The sequence below is a fragment of the Notolabrus celidotus genome, chromosome 4, assembly GCF_009762535.1.
Source record: "Notolabrus celidotus isolate fNotCel1 chromosome 4, fNotCel1.pri, whole genome shotgun sequence".
Classification (NCBI taxonomy): Eukaryota; Metazoa; Chordata; class Actinopteri; order Labriformes; family Labridae; genus Notolabrus; species Notolabrus celidotus.
In genome coordinates, this window is record NC_048275.1 from 7732121 (window position 1) to 7749654 (window position 17534).

A 17534-nucleotide genomic window follows, 5' to 3' on the forward strand; every position below is an offset into this window, starting at 1 on the left:
CTTACATTCAGCCCACCATGACAGTGTTGAGGGCAGTGCATGTGTGAAAAAATAAGGCTTGAAACAAGTGACTGAGACCAAAAAAACTGGTAATGGTTCTAAATAAGAAGGTTAGTTTCACATAATGAAACGTCTTTGTGCCTCTGTTGGCGTTGCTCCCTGCTGGCCATAAGAGCAAATGCATTTCAAGACATTCCCACTTAGTCTTAGCTCAAGAAACCAGTGGCTGGGTCCCCTCCATAACACAGTCCATGGGCCTGTCTCTAGATATCTAACATTCCTTCAGGAAGTATCAAGTCGGACGGTCATACACTGTCCTTTGAGAGGAAAATGTTGAACCACCACCAATCAGTTCTGACATCAAATGATCGCCATCTTGAGGCTGGTAACACACCAATCTATCATCCCCCAGCCCATCCCATCCCAGAATCCTTCATTGTTCCTTGGATTTGTAACAGATGGTATTTTCAGTGCAACCACTGCTGTCTCCTTCAGCCATAACTTTGATTCACTGTCTCATGTGCAGTATTAAAAGAAAAATTCAACCAACCAGCGGCATATAGATGATAACTATTGATTTCTCATTGAGAATGCTGCCACTGACGACTTCTTAGGGAATGTCTGTTGTTGTTCCTGAGTCGATGGGGGAGTAAGAAGTACATAAAAGCCCCTTTAATCTTTGTTATTTCATTACACACTGAGAAAGAACAGGCATCTTTTAAAAGGGGTTCAGTGTACATCCGTCTCCCGGGAAGCCGGTTATATTTCACGAGCTGCTATTATGGTCACACTCAATCTTCCCAGAGGGCTGCATGAACCCTGAACCACAGATTTCTGTAAATCAATTGAATGATAGCAGATCAACCGTCAAAGCTCACAGAAGTGGACAGTTGGGTCCGAATGGACAGATGATTAAATCATTGGCTGAACAATAGCATCTTCTGCAAGAAAACAGGTTTTCCCAGAATGTCATGAAGATAATCATTTTATTTGGGAAATTTCTGAAGGTTTTTTTCCTCCTGTCACTTCAGGGTTTTAAAATATGCATTGAGAGACATTCAGGAGATAAGTTGTTTATGTATTATTAAAAATAAAAGCAGTGGGAAGACAACTTCAGAGCCATTTTAGATTGAGTCAGTTTAACTTGACTCATCATTCATGTAAGAGCTGTGGTGAGCTAAGCTGTTGGCTTGTGAATGCCACTTTGAAGCCATGACTCAGCACTTTATATGTCGCCATCCTGGTTTTCTGGAGCCATTGGTGAACGTATTTGAACAACAGGGTGTGAATGTATGTTTACTTTTCTGTTGTCGTCATCAGGTCAGCAGGATAGGTGCTTGTTTATTGTAGGCATAGACTTTAAAACATAGTCTCAGCTACTTCTCCCATTGGTTTATGAAGCGGCGCTATGAAGCCCAATGATTGGCCATCGCCATATTGGAAATACTGACTCCACCTAACTTCCAGCTTATCTAGAAGAGATGGAGACCACAGCATAGCTGGCTTGCAAACAAATACTCTGTACCTACCTGCCTGTCAAATTGGCCACACCCCTTTCTTATGCTTACTTATGCATATATCTTGGCTGAAATATCAGCAAAATAACAGCAAATACAGTAAAGAGACCAGAAGCATTTTTTGTACTAGGCTGTAAACATAATTATTTCTGCTGTGAAAATGGACATTTCAGTGCGTACTTGTATGGGGTCTCCTCAGCTTTTCAAGCAGCCTTGGGTGGACACTGGAGGAACTGCAGTATTTTGCATTCAAGCATTGACTTTAGTTTTTAGCACAGAAGGTCATCCCTTGATAATAGGCAGCAATGCCCTTAAACAAACACTGGTTTATTGTGGAATTTATCTAAAATGGGAAACAAATCCATGTATATATTGAGAAGACGTTATGCTACACATACAGACTATGAACTTTTAAGAGGAAATCCTCACAGAAGTGATAAAGAAGTCAGAAAGTGGATCATATTTTGTCTGATTTGACCTAAGGAGTCTCCCCTTATTGGTCAGTAGAAAGAATGCAGGTTGTGAGCAGTTCTGCTTTGGTTCTAATTGACTTTCTTTATGTATCCTATGATCATCATCAAACACAAAGAGAACACTCACTTTATGCACATTAACAGTCTTGCATCTTGTCCTTGTTTGCATGTGTCTTATTTGTATGTAAATGTACTACCAGGCCTGTGAGAGCAGCAACAACCTTCATATGGAAATGAGGCTCCACCTGCTAAAATGAAGGTCACGCGTTTACATACGTATGTTCGTCTTGCATCAGTGCGGCTGAAAGATCACCGCAGGCAGCAGCGACACATTCTTCTGTATCTTTCACTCTAAAACCTTGTTGAAGTCTTGCCTCTTTACTCTCATCTTTTGAACGTAATCACAGTCGACTTTGAAGGCAGTCAGAAGAGGCGTCCTCTTCGGTCCAAATTCATTTGAAAAACGAGTGAAACAGTTCTGTCATGTTTGATAAGAGTGTATTGAATATGCAGTAGCATAGGCAGGCTTTTATTTTATTAGGAGGCAGGGATTTTTTCTCAGGTCTATCAAATGCAGTGTGTATGTGTGTATGTGTGTGTGTGTGTGTGTGTGTGTGTGTGTGTGTGTGTGTGTGTGTGTGTGTGTGTGTGTGTGTGCGTGTGTGTGCAGAAAAGCTATTAGTTCCATTGTCATAAATGAGATTTGAATTGATGGATTGATGTTAAGTGCTCCATTGATTCATTTAGTTCATGTGAGGTCTACTGCCATTACTTACTTGCTGCGTTTGTATTTTGAATATAAGAAAACACACCCGTAAGAGTGCAGTCATTTCATCTTTCAGAAAAATCCACTGCAAGAGAAGTGCACAGATGAAGCTCAGAGCTCTAATCCTAAATTGAGGGAGTAGATCTGAAAGCTTTCGTCAGAGTGAAGGAAGGCTGCCCATCCTCTCCAAATATCTACAACAGCCACTAGAGCAGATGGTGCAGTGGTGTGCCTAGAAGGCTAATTGTTATGACGCTGAAATAACAAATTATTTCCATCCCTATGGCAGTTGTAGTAATTGTGACCAGCACAGGAATAGTGTCAGCAAAAATATGGGCTGTGTGCTGCGTTGCATTTAATCTGTGCAGATTGACGAAGTTTGCAATTAACTCCAAATCTTGTTTGTCAAACTTCCTTTTTCTTTTAATGCCTTGAAGAAATGAGTCACCAAACTGTGAAGGTCATCTTTTTGCAGAGGCATGAAGAAGAGGGTTCATGTATCCAAGGGAGGGACGTCACATTGAACAGATGCTTTGCTACTGAACTCAAGTAAAGGTTTTTTTTTGCATCTCGAATTTACATAAGTGTTCTTCTTCGCCCATGTCTGTACTTTCTTATATTTTCAAAACAAACTTGCAACTTAAATTTCCATGTAAGGGATAATGTACCATACACTGCCCCACTAACAAACAGGGTACCAACTAAGGATTCAAACCAGTTGAAACCAAGTATTTGTTTGAAGATGATTTTATTGATTTGAACAGGATTTGATCAACAAAAACATCTGTGACACTCCTTCTCAACCAAAATAACACTAATGAGCATCTTTCCATGACATACTGAATATACAAAGTACAGAGCAGAGGGAAAGCTGAGCTGTAAAAGGTACTTGAAATGGGAGGGAAAATTGAATGAGCTTCCAGGTGGGCGTGTCCTTCAACCTTGTCATAAAAGGACAGCAGAGCTTCAGAGATGCAGTCTGTATGTGTCATAGCTGGGGGCGGGGCTCCACGTGGGGGAAATAATCCTTTACCCATAGCCTTTAAATTTGTGAAAGCACAGATTTTAAACCCTGATGCTAAGGTGTCATGTCCTAAACTGAGTCCTTATTGCAATTAACAAATAATGAGACATAAATAAACCAAACAGAACAGGGTCAGATTATTGTCCATAAAAGACTGGACGAATGATCCCACTCACAGAACCCACAGAGAACATTTGCTAATCAGCTGATAAGTGATCATTTCACATTTTCTAGAGACATAAAAAATTAAACTTAACATACTTTCATACTTGTGAATTCCCTGCACCTAATGATTCTTAATTTTGGCGATGTGCTACATCATGCAGGTATTTATACACAGAGCAGCCTCAAAAAGTGTGGTATGTAGTTTACCTGCCTTCTAACTATTGATCCAACATTTATGGTACCCCAGAAAAAAATCATGCACTGTTTGGATAAGGTTAATATTATGTTAAAGTTACTTAAATGCCGACTACAGACACACATATGTTTGGATTTTGGATCCCACAGGTGACCAAGCTCAACATCCTGCCTGATTGCTTGTAGTCAGTGTTCTCCTACTTGGCTCTGAGATTTTTTAGTGTATTTATTGTGAAGAGTGGCACACTGCAGCTCTTTTGCATTGGGGCTAGTGGTTTGTTTTCCCCCTCAGTGCCAACCAGATGTGACGTTTACCTGAAATGAGCCTTTCAGGTAACCAGAAAAACATATCCGGGGATTATCCCAACTTCTGCGTATCTATTTAACTTTGCAGAGGTTTACTATCAACATCCAACATTGTAACATACGGATCAACATAATCTGTCTCCTTCAAAACTGTCCTACATGTTGTTTACTGATGCCATCAACATGTGATCAAGTTGCCCCTGGTGTCTCCTCTGTTGTTGAGAATTAATTACCATTGACAAGAGGTGTTGACCAATCAGAATCCAGTATTTAACACAGCTGGGTGATTAGTACACCAGCCGGGTAATAAGCATGTAGTAATTATTTGGCCTGCTCGTAATGAGAAAAATATTCAGTATGTGATTACTTGTTCAGTGTTGGGATGATGATTTGCTGTGCAGTAAATGAAGTATGAGAACATATCAGCTTGCACAGAGATTTTATGTCTTTCTGCTGTTCTTCACGATTTCCACAAAACCTGTGTTTGCAGCACCTCCCTGCTGAATCCAAAGTAAATCCAAAAGGATGTTTTTCATCACTTAATTGGCAGCTACCTTCAGCTTCTTCTGACTGCATTTAAAAGGTGTGAAAGCACGACCATTTATACCCAGGCGTCTGTCCAACAGGAAACTCTCTGCAGTCAGACTGAGAAAGTATTCAATGTTTCTGTAAAATACTTTTTTTTACTCATTTTGATCAATTCAGACTTTCTCAATGTGTTTATGTGAATGCTTACATCCCTGGAATCCCATTTTTTTGTGATGCTGTTGAAGTTGTTGGTTATTTGGGCACCACTTTCACAACATCAAGACCAGTTCCAGCCAGAATGGATCATGCAACAACACATGTAAAAGAAATTACCATAGCTTATAGCGCAACAGATATAACATGACAAACTGTAAATATCAAGACAAGGGTGGTTTGGTGTGTGTGATGTGTGTGACTGACATAGAGCACTTGTCAGGTCATAGATAAAAGTAACCCAGCCAACATCACCCTAAGCTGGAACAGATTTAGAGTGTTGGTGAAGAGCTGCTGTTTATTATTTAAAGCTCCTGTGAGGAGTTTATAACTGGTTATGAAACAGACTTAAAGTTGTATTGATGCCTCCTTATCAGCTACAAGAGCAAACAGGACCATCAGCATGAAGATTACATATTCCTGTCGAGTTAATTTGAATGCCTGAAACCACTGCTGCAGGATAGATGTCAGACAGAGTGTTTCACAGCATGCTGCAGGAACAGCCTTGATAGTCATTTTGTAAGATTCTCAACATGTAATATATTTGACTGTTAAGAGAAGCAGAATGAGACTGTTTGGTAAAAGAAAGCACTACTCACATGTGCAGGACATGATCAACGCAAAGATAAGAGGTACTGACATCGACCTGGACAAAAGGCTCCCTTAAATAAATCATTCTCTTACTTCATGTGAAGTTGGAATGATAAAAGTTTCATGGTCTTTAAAATGTGGTGTGAGGTTCAGCTGGCTTTGCGCAGAAACAGCTGATAGAAAGGCCTTCAAAGGGCAACATTCTACCTTTATACTGCAGGTACACTGCAGACCGTACTTTTTCACCTTCACTTCATGAAAGAAGTCTTTTTATAAAGAAGGATCCGTACTTCCACTCGAGTAGAGAGTCTGAACTTTTGCCACCTCTGGATGTATCTAGAAATGGAGAAATTATAAATCAGGTCTGCGTGTGTCTGATAGTCCCTGCATTTCAGACCATGGGGTGCAGGGTGGGGGTGAAACCGCTATTTGGGCAGACACTCAGAATGTGCACCTGCGGTGGCTGCCGATCCATTACTTCAACATCGACGCTGTGGCCAATCTTTTAAATATTGATTTGTCGCGGAATGTGCTGGGACTCTTGCCAATCTGTTAAACTGCAGCTCCATCACGCTATATTCACTGACTGCAAGAGAGATGGAGGGAAGCTTCTAGACTGGGGGATACACTGTTCTGCTAAATATGAGTAATGCTTTTGCTCTGCTGTAACACACAGAGCTCTGACACACATAAACAAACTCCAGCCTTCCTGCAACAATGTTTTGTTGTGTCAACAACCAATGAGGCATCAGAGGGCTGCAGCGTCGACCTGTACCGTTAGCATCTGTTGAACCAGCTGGGCAGGTCAGGCCAGAGAGACAGAGGGCAATTTCATCCTGCCTTTGACAAAGTGCAAACAATCTCCTCCTCAGCGATGGTTTTGTTTTGTGTGAAGGTGCCTCCTCTTCACTTTGATCTGCTCCCAAACAACAGAAAGTGTCTTAAAGCTACTCTGTGCTGGGATGCACTGCCGGCAGAGTAAAGAACAAAGCGCTAAGGTTTCATGACATCAAAACAGAAAACTGAACCGTTCTAAAGGAAAACAGCTGACGCAGGCGATGAGACATGAGGCAAGAGCAGGAAATAAAGTGTGATCCTGATAATCAGTCATTTTAACAGACAAATGGAAGAAGTTGAAACTAAGCTATAAAAAGCTTTGTTTTGATCTTTCACTAAATTAAGGTCTCACCCTGTGGTTCATTTAAAAGTTCAATTATTCAACTTTTGACCTTTAAATTGGATCATTTCTCCATAAAACAGAGTGCAATATGTTTATTTGTTCAAGCAAAAATACAAAGCTCAAAAAAGGAAACATGAAAGTGTGCATATGTCTGTGATAGAAACCACCAGCTGCATATTATATGTGAAAAAGTGAAGCCGAAATACCGCCTCATTGGACACTACACTTGTGGATGTTACAATGTTACAATGTTACAATGTCATTTAGCAGACGCTTTTATCCAAAGCGACGTACATACGAGAACAAGAACAACACAAGCAAAGATCTAGACAAGAGGAAACAAGATCAGCAAGAGTAACAAAGTGCTTCAAGACCATTTGGATGCAGGTACTGCCAAGCAGTGTAAAGGCATTGCACAAAAGTAAGTAAGGATTTTATAGTAAAGTAAGAAACATCTACAATGAAGCAACTAAACAATTTAAGACCTTCCATTATCATCATCAACAATTAACCTCACCATAATAATGACCAAAGTACTGGGTCACTCAACAGCTGAACACAGATTCCCAGAGTAGAGCAGGACAGTGCGAGTCAATTGTAGCTGAAAGACATGATCTGCCGCTGGGGACAACAGTGGAGAACAGTCTAGCTAAGTGCATAGTGCTTCCTAAAGAGCTGGGTCTTTAGCTGTCTTTTGAAAGCAGAGAGGGACTCTGCAGATCGCATGGAGTTGGACAATTCATTCCACCATTTAGGGACAACAGAAGAGTCGAGCTAGTGATTTTGAGGCCTTATGTGCTTGAAGCACTAGGCGCCTCTCTGAGGCTGAGCATATAGCGGGCGAGACGGGGTGTAGACCTGGATGGATCTAGTTGGTGGAGCTATGGTACTCACGTCAAACCTCTTTAACTAGCCAAAACACACATACTGGTACTGTCCACAACATAACTGATCCAAGTTCTGATTTAAAGTGGACTTACACATTAATGGAAAACTCAATGACTCACATTTATCCTCTCCATTCCTCCTCTACTCTGCTGATCCGGTAAATAACACTGCAGGAGCCAGGATTCGTCACAGAGCTGCTGATCAATCATCATTTTAGTAGAGGAGGCATGCTCGCAGACCTATACTGTAGCCGGCCACCAGGGGGAGTGCTACAAGTTTTGGCTTCACTTGCGTTGCCTGTTGCTCTGTCCATCATTTTATACACTCTATGGTAGAAACCTGTTCATGGTTATATGCAAACCTAACCTAATTGACATATACAGAGTAATATTACAGCATACAAAATCAGCAAAACAACCAAAATATCCGTGTTCTTAAAAGCTCCACTTACAAAAGTGCAGAATTTAGAGTCTGACAGTCTGAGTTTCCTCTTTGGTTGACGGTATACCACCTAGAGTAATCCTTTAACGGGCATTTATCTTGTGTTTTTAGTTAGCTACAGGCACTTGGCTGCAATTTGCACTGCCAATATTCCCCCTCCGCTGGGCCTTGTTTAGAGTTTGATTCTCTGTCTCTGTTTAAAAACAAGTTTTCTGCTCAGAGAAAAAAGTCTTTCTGTTGTCCTTTGGAGCCGAAGGAGGAGCCGGTCTGGGAGTTCAGGAGAGTGGGATCAGTAACACCCGTCCCGCCCTTGTCTGCCCTCCTGGGCCTCTGTCCCCTGTGTCCATGTACTCCCACCTATCAGCTGGTTCAAACAGCGGGGTGTGTTCTCCGCCTGTCTCTCTGTAGCATTATTGGGTGAGACAGGCTTGTCAGATGAGCCTGCTCTGGTGTGTTGAAAGGCTTCTGACTGGCAGGATGGTCAGGACAAGCTGTCACAGCCAACTATCACAGACTCCCGCTGTCTGTCAGACACAGAGATTACAAAGAGGCTGACTGCTGCCCGTCTGTCCATCCTTGACCTACCTGTCTGTCTGACTGTCTGTCTGCCTGCCTGCCATGGTATTGCTAGAATCCAGCTATGATGTGACATTTAGAGTATGGAATACTGTCCAAGAACTTATTTGGCAAACAGAACTGAAAGCTCAGACTTGGACTTACATGTCAGAAATGACAAACTGTATAAATCAACATGAGACTGAAGGGTTTATTTCTATTACAAGTTCTGATGCAATGATTGATGTTGTGTGACAGCTGAAGATGAGCTCATAAACACAAACCATCATATTTTATTTTAATCTTGCAGAGAAGCTCTTTAATCTGGATGATTTCACTCAAACATAAGACATTTAAGGTGTTGGAACTGTGAGCAATTATAGCTATAAAATGATTTCATGCTTTAATGAGTCATTATGAGCATGACAGAGTGAAAAAGTCGAACGAGTCAATTCATATTCATCGCTCAGCAGAGAGCTAGTAGACAGCTAGACAAGGAAAGAGTTGCTCTGAAGTGTGTATCAGTGATTGATCTGTTTACCCTCTTGAATCAGTGAGGCAGAGCGCTGCAGTGCACTCTCACTCCCACAGAGGTGTCACCAAACAGCCAACAGACAAACCGCTCTTACTTCAATGTCTCTGGCTGAGTGTGGGCTTCATCGAGACCCCAAGCCCGATGCTATCGCCTCTGCTGCCTGTTGGGATCTTTCTTGCTTTGGTGGGAGAGAGAGAGAGAGAGAGAGAGAGAGAGTGGTGAACGGCGTGGGCGGTGGCCCATTCAGGGAGCCGCAAAGGGCCGTACCAGGGCTTTCTGGGCTTGTCAGCCAGGTTCTGTGAAGTGTGAGAGCAGGCAGTCAAGCAGGGCTCTGCTGGCACGTTTGGGATTTGCAGCTATCAGCAGGAGAGATCTGCACTGCAGTCTGTAGGGGGAGGAGGGAGAGCGGGAATGAGGCTGGTCGGGAAGCAGGGAAGCGTGGACTAAGACAGAAGTAAAAACTGGAAAACTGGCAAGTTAATGGCCAGATAAATCTTAGCACCAATCGGCATGTTCGGAACCTGCAGGGAGCGGAACACGTATTCAGTACCCAGCATATGAGGTGCTCAGTGTAAAACTCTAGAGGCAGACAAATGAGCATATAAGATAAAGATTGATCTGCCTTTAGTGATGAAGAGACGTATTTCTCTCCAGGTTCTCACACCGACAGGGAGGTGTAGCCCTAAAACAAGTGGATTCTTCACCTTAATTATGAAGAACAAGTACACTTCTCTTCGTTTAAGTCCACCTCAAGCTGTGCATACATTCCATATTGAGTTCCAGTGTATCTATGCTCACATTCAGCTGCGTGGTTGGGAGAAATACATTCAAGAAGGCAACAAGGAGAAGCCACACAGGGCTGTCAGAGTGGATCCAAAGCTGTTCCAACAAGGATGCCAACTCTCTCTTCATGTCTGCAGAGATTTCACAGATGCATGTTTGGTTCATTTAGGTACATGTGGACAAAGATTTCGTTAAATGAGCAGAGATATTTTTATCTAGGGTTAAATTAAGCATCACATATGCAGGACTTTGCAACTACATGTAAAACAAATCTGTTTTCACATATTTGTTCTTTTCAGAGGCGCTTTGGTTAAGTTACATGTACTGAGCCGTACATGTGAAGCCGTTCTTCTTATCGTTGTTTCCAAATTGATGTGCCTATACCCTAAATTCCAAACCCCTTGTTCTACAGCTCTCAAGTTGGTGGCAGTCATGCAGCTTTATGCTGGGTTTGCAGTAAAAATCCTCTGTGTGGATGTAGCCTCTTGGTTTCAAGAGTGAAGCATATATGCATTAATGTCTTCAACATGCACTCTTTTTAATATCCAGCAGGGGGAGGCTCCATGGCTGCACCAACGCAGCCTGTTTTTTTAGAGGTAAAAAAGAAAACAACCCTCCATCTGATCTCAGTCATTAATTTATAGTCTACTTTTTGAACAGCATGATGTTCATTTTATTTAATTATGGTCTCATTCTGAGGTAAATCAACAACAAAGTAGGGTGTACTTGAGGGTTTGACACCCTTTAATGAATCATGTTGACCTGCAAACCAGGATAGATCCATAATGATAATAATATGTATCCATCCTCCAAAGAAGATCATCTCTTGGTCCAAATACAAACAAGATGGCAGCTTAAAAAATTGAAGAAAAAAAACTTGAAGCTTCAAAAGCGAGATGTACATGTTAATGTCACAGTGGCTACACCCATCCAAAAGTGAAGCTGAATTCCCCCCCTGTGATGATTGCTGACAGCTTGTGAGAATCAGTGCTGTAGAGATCAGCTGGTGGAGCTGCTGCAGAGATCCCTCAGGTCTACAAAGTCTACAGCATAACAACTTTGTGTCTTTTTGAAACAGACGCTTTATGGTCATGGAAAGTCAATGACTCTTGTGCCATTGATTGTTTCATTCCCTCTTGGCATCCTCCTCCTCCTCCTCCTCCTCTCTGCTTATTTGGTGCACACAGCATTGCAGGAGATGCATTTGTTATCAGAGCCTTCAATCACTGCATTGTCACATGTGTTTTGGCTTTACTTTTGGGAGCTGTCATGTCATGTCATCCATCTTTATTCCCAGCGTTTTCTGATTAGCTGTTCTTTGAAACCACTCTCAGAACGAAGCAGTACTGTAAGATCTGTCTCCCTTCACAGAGCTGTGATTCCCATCGTCCTCTTTCCTTCTCATGTTGACCTTGACGTCTTACAGTTGATTAGCAGCTGATAATCTTAAGAGCTCTCAGTTAATCATTCAGCAGTTACGGAAAGGGACTCCTCTTTGGTGTTTGACTCATGAATATAATGGCTTCTAGTGTCATTAGAGGAGGAACCTTTCAGCCTCGCTCAGCCGGCTCTCTGTCACTGATGAGTTCTGCTCTGCTCCGTATTGTTCACCCCCGACAGTCGAGGTTGACTTGATGCAGTGTCAGTGACAGGCTGAGGGTGCTACGAGGGAGCTACCTTTTTAATCATCGAGTTACAGACTTAGTGGTTAACCATGTCCATTAATGTAATGAAGGACTGTAGTGTTGTTGTTTAGTCATGTGTCTGAGGTGGCCAGAACCAGCCAATCAGCACCTTTGTTGTTGCTCTGCCCACAAAACACTGTACGTGCCTTGTCTTACAATTACAGTGGAAACAGCCAAGAGGATATGTGTCACTGCTTTGTAAATATTCATCATCTATAAGCCGTCCATGCATATGTGTGTTCAGCAACACAAAACACAAACAATGTTTATTAATAAACATACTGAAGGTAACATCCTGGTATCCTTGCATCCTTACCAATGCACCACACTGGGCACATCCTCCCTACCAGCTGGAGTTACAGTCCAATTAGTCCTCCTCAATGACAACTAATGTGTCACCATGTAGTCACAGAGGCTTGATTCATTGTGTTTCATTTAACCCTGTAAGACCCAGATATAGAAATACTTGAGAAAAAAATTGTTTCACCACTCATATGTTTTTGAAGGGGGACTCTGATGCAGAAATTAAAGGTTTTTCCTAAATTTTGATGTTTTAGTAAGTTTTTAGGGACATGTTGTAATATTGCAATGTTGGGCCTATTTGGGAGCAGAATTTCTGTATTTATACTCACCTTGTTTGGACAAATATACTCAACAACTTAGGTTTTCTTTGCAGTGTTGAGTGCTAATGTTGCCTCATAACAGATTATGCCATGGATAATAATCATAAAACAATCATATTTTTTTATGAAGTCATTTAATAATTTAAAAAACGACTAAATGACTAAACGATTAAAAAAAAGGGTTGTAGATTTTTTTTTAAGAATATCTTAAACTGATGTTGTAATTTTGCAACAGTGGGTCTTACAGGGTTAAAGCTCATATAAGGAATTTTATTTGGGGTTGATTTTGGCGCCCCCCGTGGACAAAGACATGTAACACAGTTTGACAGATAAAGTTCATCTTAAAAAGTAGATCTTGTTGATAGACTACGTAACCAAGAAAAATCACCTCACCTGACTCGACCCTGTGAAAAAAATTGACAATATGACAGCTCCTTAAAAGTGAAACCAAAACATTGATTGCCCCCTATTGTGCAGCTGCAGTCAGGCCAAAAAAGGCATGCCCCCTCCATGTTAACAGATGGGTCATGGGTCAAACTTCAAAATCAAATTACACTTTTTTTTTTTGTGATCAATTGTTTATTGTTTTTTTTTTTTACAGTGGCTTTGACATTACAAAACATAGCATAATAGTTCAGCCACTTCACTGACCCCCCTCCACCCCCCACCCCACGCAACATATGGCAGTGAACATAGGGTAGTAATAAAAGAGGACAGGATCATATACACCTTAAAAAAAACAGAGAAGAAGTAAAGGACCCTAAAAGATAGTAAAATAATAATTATAATAATAAAAAAAAATAAAAAATGCATTGATAAAAGTATAATTATAATAATAACAACAATAATCAATTATTAATCATGATGACATTGATAGTAAACTAAGAAAAGTAAATATATAAATAAAATTCCAATCCCTCCCCCAGCCAACAAAATCAAATTACACTTAAAACACTGGCTGATTTTATTTATAAACCTATTCTTGGACTTCTCCCTACATACTTGTGTGTACACATGTGTAGAAACCTCAGCCGATAGGGCCTGCGCTTTCAGGACATCATACAGTTGCAGGTCCTGAGAGTCAGAACTGAACTGGTCAAAAAGGCTTTTCAATTTTCAGCCCCGTTTACCTGGAATGATGTGCAGAAGGACTTGAAACTGACACATCTTGTAACTCTGGGGGAATTCAAGTCAATCAGAAAAGACAGAGAAACAAGCTCAATTGGATCTTGTGATTGCACTGTGTAATCATGTAACCATGTGAAACTGTGACTGTATTTTATTTGTGTTGTTTTGTGTGCTTGTTGTGTGTTGTAACCTGATTTGTGCTGCCGTCTTGGCCAGGTCACTCTTGAAAAATAAGTTTTAAATCTCAATGAGTCTCTTACCTGCAAGAAAGAAAAAAAAGTCCTCAAACAGGGTTTCTGTTTTTAGGGTTCGTTCTTGACCTTTAGTTTTTAGTAGTTGTCTGATGCTGTAAAATGAGGTATAACACCACGACTGACAGCTCTGTTGACAAATACAGGTCTTGCGACGCTGTTTGGTGTGCACCTGATGAGCAGAGTGGAGGAGGAACAGCGAGAGAAAGTGGAACCATGCTGTGAGTGTCGGTTTCAAACTGACACAAGAGGCTGATACGCTGACAGAAGGGATCTTTGATACTTCAGCTGTACGTTCAATGTGTTTTTGTTTTCTTTGTGGAACTGGCAGGATGTCAAAGATACAGCTCCACCAGTTGATCCCTACTGCGCAGACTCTTCATCCAAAAACAACTCACTGCAGTATGTCATCAGCTGTTGAGAAAGGTCTTTGCCTTTACATTTGATGAAAGGAAGAAATGGAGATGAGGTGTCCATCTTTATAAACAGTCAGAGTCCCTGATGATCTTTGTTTTAATAGGTCACATAAAAAGATCAATATTGAATTAATATGAGTCTGTTTCTAAACTCCTCATATGAGCTGTAATGAAAGAGAGGAATAAATCTTGAGTGTGATATTAAGAGCTTAATTTCAGAGTGCCGGCTCACAGAAATATCACTTCATGTTGTCGTGTCGAGTCACAAAGATTCCTCACATGTGCCAGAGCTGGAAATGCCTAGCTGGACACCAGTACCACTCTGGGGGCTGATTGGCTTGGCCCATCACTGCATTTGGAAGATTAAACTGTGCTGCAGTATGGAAGGCCACGGGATGTGGGATGGAAGCCCAGGAAGGACAAAAGCTGTGCAGCATAAACAAGAGATGACCTTCAGGACAAGACAAAGAGGCTTGGAGCTCAGAATAGAGAAACTTAACGCTCACCCCTTGTGACACAGACTTTGACATTTGTGCCTGTCTGTCTTTTTTTTTGCGGTCATCGCTGATTCATCACTTTATTGCTACAATGATGGGAATCTTGATTCATCTTTCAATGCTGCAGAATTGTCTTTGGGGCTGTTAATACAGCATACATCAAACGGTATTGTTTAGGATGTCTGATTTATTCAGAATCTTTTCATCTTAAGTGGACTTTTTTTTCTTGATTCTCGTGGGTTTGTGGCTTGGCCCTTTTTTTCTCAGTCACAGCTGATTCATCTCTGTGTAGCTGCGACAGATACAGTCTTTAATCATTTTTCATTGCTGATTCAGCTTGGTGCTGTCAGAGCTGTCAAATATTTATGCTCCAAGCAACATTGTTCAGGGTGTCCAAAATATGTCACATATTTTCATCTCAATGCATCTTGTGTAATTATTTTAGTGCTTATTTCTTGGCTCATATTTTGGTGATTGCAGATTTATTTATTAGTGCTTATTTATGTGCAGAAACAGAAATGATCTTCAGTCAGCTTTCATTGCTGCAAATTCTGCTTTGAGGCTGTCAGGGTGGTTTAGTGTTGATGCAGCATGCTGCAAGAAAGCATGGCTCACTATGTCTAAAGCATCCTTTAAATGCTCTGTGTTTTTAATTTTGGGAGGCCTGTTCTGTTTCATCTGTCATGACTGTTTCATTAATTTAATTGCAAAAACAGAAACAATCTTGATTCATCTTTCACTGCTGCAGAAATTACCCTGGTGCTGTCGGAGCTGCGTGGTGTTTACTCAGCATTCAGCAGGGAGTATTGTTCAGGATGTCCCAACATTGCAGCATCTTCTTGTCTTGAATAGATTAATGTTTTTCTTCTTTACCACACGGTAGGTAAACAAAAAGACAAATCTCTTGTGCATTCAGCTGAGAGTGTTGGGAAGCCGAGGTATTAGCATGGGAGGCGACAGACATCACAAGAGTTAATCTGCGGTATGATGAGGCCACCTGGCAAGGTCAGAGGCATCTCTCCCAGGAAGAATAGGTCTCCTCATCAGACATGATGGATCCCCTCTTTGGGGAAATAAGTGACAAAGGTGTCCTTTTGCTTACAGAGATCACATTAACATAAAAACAAACAGCGACAGCAGTCCTGGGAATGATGCAGCAAAGAGACACAGGACAGCTCAAATATAATAATGATGTTCAGTTTCCCATTGATGCCCTATGATAATTCTCCCTGTGTAACTTTAACTTAATATGATATATTTAATCTTGTCTCACAGAGGGCTGTTTGAAGTACATTCTGTATTCCAGTCAGCGGCGTACAGTGCGGATGAATCAGCAGAAGCCTCCCTGCGGCACATCATTACCTCTGGAAGCACCATTAGGGAGATCCCTCAAATTTAACTTGTTGGAAGGCAAGGAGCTGCAGAAGATGCATGAGGCATGTTATACAACCAGTGTGAGATATGAGCCTGCTGTTGCCCTCTTGCAGTTTTGTTCTCTGCTGTAAAAGAATAGTTATAGGTTGTTTTGACTTGAAGAGGATCTACTTTATTGATGATAGTGCTGATGTCCTTTATGACCGTTATCCTGAGCCTCTTATGTTATGGTATCATCAATACACAGGGTATCTGAGATATACTGTATATAAGGGCAGATAACCTGTCTGAATGAGGATGCTGCATGAATAATGTATCTATCTTTTTCTGCAGAACATAACCAAATGTGACTTTATACATTGCACTGACTCAGACTGAATTACATTGTATATTGTTTCTGTATTTTGCACACGCCCATGGCAGCATCTTGCACATTCCTGCAGAATCTGTATCACATCGTACAATATTATCATACTTGAATATTTCATTTGAATGTCTTGGCAGTATGTGCACTGCTGCTTACAGGCTTTCTGTTTTCTTTTTTATTCATGTGTCCCCTGTTTTGCATCAAAACCCCAAATATATTCCTCACAGGTGTAAACTCGCTTGCAAATAAACCCAGATCCTGGTGATGATATGTTCACAAAGACGACTCGATGCTTGGAAAATCTCACCGCTGTTGCATTTGTGCGTATTTGTTTTCATACTTCTGCACAGCTACAACTCAAGTGTCTCAGAGAGAGGCGAGACGGTGTTTGAAAAAGTAACTTTATTGTCTCATGGGGACAAAATGACCTTGGTAAGTGAATTGGTTTTTGAAGCACAGAGTGGGTGTGAGGGGGACGGGTAAACAGCACGACAACACTTTGCTTCAATTCACACATTATTGAACAAGTATGGAAGCTATCAGGTTTTGACAGGAGCAATAGAAAAGTTAAGTGTTGCTGTGTCTGCATTTGTGTACTCCAGTAAGCACACACACACACATTCACAAACACACATACACGCACGTCATTGTAAATGGTGAGCTGGAGAGGAGACTATGTTGGATTGGATATCAGATCTGCCCTCTTTTGTCCTCTGTTTGGCTGCAGCCTGTCACACTTGATCACCACATTTTGAACCCAGATGTCTGATTGATTACCTTCAAGTTCAATTAAACTGTGAAAGCAGCTATTTTTATTTGGAAACAGGCGGCAGGACATGGGTGACCTGAGGTCTCTCACACAGACAACAGAGTCTCATGTGGAGGCTTTTAGTTCTGATGTACTGCAAGGATCATTAGTCTAAACATGTTCACATGGGATGGGATGATGAAAAGCCTCTTTTAACTGACATTTTTATACTCCTATTTCTTTCTTTCTTTTCTGTTTCTGTCAGTCTTTGTTCATCTGTCTTCA

At 41.2% G+C, this 17534-nt stretch overlaps 1 protein-coding gene across 1 annotated transcript in view; it reads left to right on the top strand.

Annotated features, from left to right (window-relative positions):
• slc35f3b (solute carrier family 35 member F3b) overlaps positions 1-17534 on the top strand; it is a 112485-nt gene that overhangs the window by 65810 nt on the left and 29141 nt on the right. The window lies entirely within an intron of this gene.